The sequence below is a fragment of the Eleutherodactylus coqui genome, unplaced genomic scaffold (assembly GCF_035609145.1).
Source record: "Eleutherodactylus coqui strain aEleCoq1 unplaced genomic scaffold, aEleCoq1.hap1 HAP1_SCAFFOLD_19, whole genome shotgun sequence".
Lineage (NCBI taxonomy): Eukaryota > Metazoa > Chordata > Amphibia > Anura > Eleutherodactylidae > Eleutherodactylus > Eleutherodactylus coqui.
In genome coordinates this window covers 5,035,750-5,042,466 of record NW_027102012.1, presented here as the reverse complement: position 1 = coordinate 5,042,466, position 6,717 = coordinate 5,035,750, and positions in this window count along the sequence as shown.

The window sequence follows — 6,717 nt, the reverse complement described above, 5'->3', positions numbered from 1 at the left end:
ATCATAATGGAGTTCTATATTACATTATCATTAAGTTGTATGTTGTATCTTTTGTTATTACTAATTTGTGACATCATAATGGAGTTTTAAATACTATCCCCTACCATGAATAGATTATGACATCTTAATGCAGTTTTACATTACATTATGACATCCTAATATAGTTCTATACTAAATTATAATGAAGTTCTACATTGTATCTTTTGTTATTACTAGATTGTGACATCATAATGCAGTTGTAAATTCTACCCCCTACTATAAATACATTATGACATCATAATGCAGTTTTACATTATGACATCATAATGGAGTTCTATATTATATTATAATGAAGTTCTACAAAGTATCTTCTGTTATTACTAGATTGTGACATCATAATGGAGTTGTAAATCCTATCCCCTACAATAAATACATTATGACATCATAATGAAGTTTCACATTATGACATCATAATGGAGTTCTATATTACATAAAAATGCTGTTCTACGTTGTATTTTTTGTTATTACTAGATTGTGACATCATAATGATATTGTAAATTCTATCCCCTACCATGAATAGATTATGACATCATAAGCAGTTTTACATTATGACATCATAATGGAGTTCTATATTACAAAGTAGTGTTGTTCTACGTTGCATCTTTTGTTATTACTAGATTGTTGATATCATAATGGAGTTGTAAATTCTATTACTTGCTATGAATAGATTATGACATCATAATGCAGTTTTACATTATGACATCATAATAGAGTTCTATACTACATTATAATGAAGTTCTACATTACATCTTTTGTTATTACTATATTCTGACATCATAATGGTGTTGTAAATTCTATCCCCTACTATGAATACATTATGACGTCATAATGCAGTTTAATATTATGACATCATAATGGAGTTCTATATTACATAATAATGTTGTTCTATGTTGTATCTTTTGTTATTACTAGATTGTGACATCATAATGCAGTTGTAAATTCTATCCCCTACTATAAATACATGATGACATCATAATGCAGTTTTACATTATGACATCATAATGGAGTTCTATATTACATAATAATGTTGTTCTATGTTGTATCCTTTAATAATACTAGATTGTGACATCATAATGGAGTTGTAAATTCTATCCCCTACCATGAATAGATTATGACATCATAATGCAGTTTTACATTACATGATGACATCATAATGGAGCTCTATATTACAATATAATGAAGTTCTAGGTTGCATCTTTTGTTATTACTAATTTGTGACATCATAATGCAGTTTTAAATACTATCCCCTACCATGAATAGATTATGACATCATAATGCAGTTTTACATTACATTATGACATCCTAATATAGTTCTATACTAAATTATAATTTCACTGTGAAAGTACCCCAGAAATATTAGATTACCATTCTTCATTTGGGGCATTTGAGTACAAAAGACAGAGGCTATTTGTCTTGATCCTGATGAAGCGGCTCACTTATTACATCAGGGCCGTAGAAACACGTCGATTAAATATTATTTGTCTATCATCCTTAGCCTTCTGAAATAAAATGTATACCGTTATTACCACTGTATAAATAGCAATATAACCGTACCTGTAAATCTATTAAGGGAACGGTAATTAACATCGGTATAGCGGATCACCACGATAAGGTGATATACCTATCCCCTGTCCTGTATGTTCTTTGGGTGTTTGTATGTTTATGTTCGTCTAGTTTTCTGATGTGTGCTGGGCCATTTGGTGGTGTGATTTAGTGTATTTTAAATAAAGTCCTATAATAAAAGTTATATTTTAATAATAGAACAGATTATCTAATCTAATATTTCTGGGGTAGTTTCACAGTGAAATTGTATTTCATTTAAAGGACCCCACCTGTCCCAGTGACGACTGTATACTAAATTATAATGAAGTTCTACATTGTATCTTTTGTTATTACTAGATTGTGACATCATAATGGAGTTGTAAATTCTACCCCCTACTATAAATACATTATGACATCATAATGCAGTTTTACATTATGACATCATAATAGAGTTCTATATTACATAATAATGTTGTTCTACGTTGTATCTTTTGTTATTACTAGATTGTGACATCATAATGGAGTTGTAAATTCTATTATCTGCTATGAATAGATTATGACATCATAATGCAGTTTTACATTATGACATCATAATGGAGTTCTATACTACATTATAATGAAGTTCTACAAAGTATCTTCTGTTATTACTAGATTGTGACATCATAATGGAGTTGTAAATCCTATCCCCTACAATAAATACATTATGACATCATAATGCAGTTTTACATTATGACATCATAATGGCGTTCTATATTACATAATAATGTTTTTCTACATTGTATCTTTTGTTATTACTAGATTCTGACATCATAATGGAGTTGTAAATCCTATCCCCTACTATGAATACATTATTACGTCATAATGCAGTTTCACATTATGACATCATAATGGCGTTCTATATTACATAATAATGTTGTTCTACGTTGTATCTTAGATTGCGACATCATAATGAAGTTGTAAATTCTATCCCCTACTATAAAAACATTATGACATCATAATGCAGTTTTACATTATGACATCATAATAGAGTTCTATATTACATTATAATTATGTTGTATCTTTTGTTATTACTAGATTGTGACATCATAATGGAGTTGTAAATTCTATCCCCTACCATGAACAGATTATGACATCATAATGCAGTTTTACATTATGACATAATGGAGTTCTATATTACATTATCATTAAGTTGTATGTTGTATCTTTTGTTATTACTAATTTGTGACATCATAATGGAGTTTTAAATACTATCCCCTACCATGAATAGATTATGACATCTTAATGCAGTTTTACATTCCATTATGACATCCTAATATAGTTCTATACTAAATTATAATGAAGTTCTACATTGTATCTTTTGTTATTACTAGATTGTGACATCATAATGCAGTTGTAAATTCTACCCCCTACTATAAATACATTATGACATCATAATGCAGTTTTACATTATGACATCATAATGGAGTTCTATATTATATTATAATGAAGTTCTACAAAGTATCTTCTGTTATTACTAGATTGTGACATCATAATGGAGTTGTAAATCCTATCCCCTACAATAAATACATTATGACATATAATGAAGTTTCACATTATGACATCATAATGGAGTTCTATATTACATAAAAATGCTGTTCTACGTTGTATTTTTTGTTATTACTAGATTGTGACATCATAATGATATTGTAAATTCTATCCCCTACCATGAATAGATTATGACATCATAATGCAGTTTTACATTATGACATCATAATGGAGTTCTATATTACAAAGTAGTGTTGTTCTACGTTGCATCTTTTGTTATTACTAGATTGTGATATCATAATGGAGTTGTAAATTCTATTACTTGCTATGAATAGATTATGACATCATAATGCAGTTTTACATTATGACATCATAATAGAGTTCTATACTACATTATAATGAAGTTCTACATTACATCTTTTGTTATTACTAAATTGTGACATCATAATGGAGTTGTAAATCCTATCCACTACAATGAATACATTATGACATCATAATGCAGTTTCACGTTATGACATCATAATGGAGTTCTATATTACATAAAAATGCTGTTCTACATTGTATCTTTTGTTATTACTAGATTGTGACATCATAATGGAGTTGTAAATTCTACCCCCTACTATAAATACATTATGACTAGGGATGAGCGAACGTGTCCGTTACGGACACATCCGCACCCGGACACCGGCTTTGCCGAACACTGCAGTGTTCGCGCGTAAGTGTCCGGGTGCCGCCGGGGGGCGGGGAGATGCGTGGCGGCGCGGGCGGCAGTAGCGGGGAACAGGGGGGAGCCCTCTCTCTCTCCCTCTCCCCCCCACTCCCCGCCGCACCCCCCCGCGCTGCCACGGCGGCCCCCGAACTTTTTCGCCCGAACACTGAAGTGTTCGCAAAGTTCGGTGTTCGGGCGAAAAAGGGGCGGAGCCGAACGTGTTCGCTCATCTCTAATTATGACATCATAATGAAGTTTCACATTATGACATCATAATGAGTTCTATATTACATAAAAAGGCTGTTCTACATTGTATCTTTTGTTATTACTAGATTGTGACATCATAATGATATTGTAAATTTGATCCCCTACCATGAATAGATTATGACATCCTAATGCAGTTTTACATTACGACATCATAATAGAGTTCTATACTAAAATATAATGGATTTCTACATTGTATCTTTTGTTATTACTAGATTGTGACATCATAATGGAGTTGTAAATGCTATCCCCTACTATGAATAGATTATGATGTCATAATGCAGTTTCACATTATGACATCATAATGAAGTTCTATATTACATAATGTTTTTCTACTTTGTATCTTTTATTATTATTAGATTGTGACATTATGGAGTTGTAAATTATATTACCTGCTATAAATAAATTATGACATCATAAAGCAGTTTTACATTATGACATCATAATGGAGTTCTATACTACATTATAATGAAGTTCTACATTGTATCTTTTGTTATTACTAGATTGTGACATCATAATGGAGTTGTAAATTCAATCCCCTGCCATAAATACATTATGACATCATAATGCAGTTTTACATTATGACATCATAATGGCGTTCTATATTACATAATAATTAGAGATGAGCGAACACGTTCGGCCCCGCCCCTTTTTCGCCCGAACACCGAACTTTGCGAACACCTCGGTGTTCGGGCGAAAAAGTTCGGGGGCCGCCGTGGCAGCGCGGGGGGGTGCGGCGGGGAGTGGGGGGGAGAGGGAGAGAGAGAGGGCTCCCCCCTGTTCCCCGCTACTGCCGCCCGCGCCGCCGCGCATCTCCCCGCCCCCCGGCGGCACCCGGACACTTACGCGCGAACACTGCAGTGTTCGCTAAAGCCGGTGTCCGGGTGCGGATGTGTCCGTAACGGACACGTTCGCTCATCTCTAATAATAATGTTTTTCTACATTGTATCTTTTGTTATTACTAGATTCTGACATCATAATGGAGTTGTAAATCCTATCCCCTACTATGAATACATTATTACGTCATAATGCAGTTTCACATTATGACATCATAATGGCGTTCTATATTACATAATAATGTTGCTCTACGTTGTATCTTAGATTGCGACATCATAATGAAGTTGTAAATTCTATCCCCTACTATAAAAACATTATGACATCATAATGCAGTTGTACATTATGACATCATAATAGAGTTCTATATTACATTATAATTATGTTGTATCTTTTGTTATTACTAGATTGTGACATCATAATGGAGTTGTAAATTCTATCCCCTACCATGAACTGATTATGACATCATAATGCAGTTTTACATTATGACATAATGGAGTTCTATATTACATTATCATTAAGTTGTATGTTGTATCTTTTGTTATTACTAATTTGTGACATCATAATGGAGTTTTAAATACTATCCCCTACCATGAATAGATTATGACATCTTAATGCAGTTTTACATTCCATTATGACATCCTAATATAGTTCTATACTAAATTATAATGAAGTTCTACATTGTATCTTTTGTTATTACTAGATTGTGACATCATAATGCAGTTGTAAATTCTACCCCCTACTATAAATACATTATGACATCATAATGCAGTTTTACATTATGACATCATAATGGAGTTCTATATTATATTATAATGAAGTTCTACAAAGTATCTTCTGTTATTACTAGATTGTGACATCATAATGGAGTTGTAAATCCTATCCCCTACAATAAATACATTATGACATATAATGAAGTTTCACATTATGACATCATAATGGAGTTCTATATTACATAAAAATGCTGTTCTACGTTGTATTTTTTGTTATTACTAGATTGTGACATCATAATGATATTGTAAATTCTATCCCCTACCATGAATAGATTATGACATCATAATGCAGTTTTACATTATGACATCATAATGGAGTTCTATATTACAAAGTAGTGTTGTTCTATGTTGCATCTTTTGTTATTACTAGATTGTGATATCATAATGGAGTTGTAAATTCTATTACTTGCTATGAATAGATTATGACATCATAATGCAGTTTTACATTATGACATCATAATAGAGTTCTATACTACATTATAATGAAGTTCTACATTACATCTTTTGTTATTACTAAATTGTGACATCATAATGGAGTTGTAAATCCTATCCACTACAATGAATACATTATGACATCATAATGCAGTTTCACGTTATGACATCATAATGGAGTTCTATATTACATAAAAATGCTGTTCTACATTGTATCTTTTGTTATTACTAGATTGTGACATCATAATGGAGTTGTAAATTCTACCCCCTACTATAAATACATTATGACATCATAATGAAGTTTCACATTATGACATCATAATGAGTTGTATATTACATAAAAAGGCTGTTCTACATTGTATCTTTTGTTATTACTAGATTGTGACATCATAATGATATTGTAAATTTGATCCCCTACCATGAATAGATTATGACATCCTAATGCAGTTTTACATTACGACATCATAATAGAGTTCTATACTAAAATATAATGGATTTCTACATTGTATCTTTTGTTATTACTAGATTGTAACATCATAATGGAGTTGTAAATGCTATCCCCTACTATGAATAGATTATGATGTCATAATGCAGTTTCAC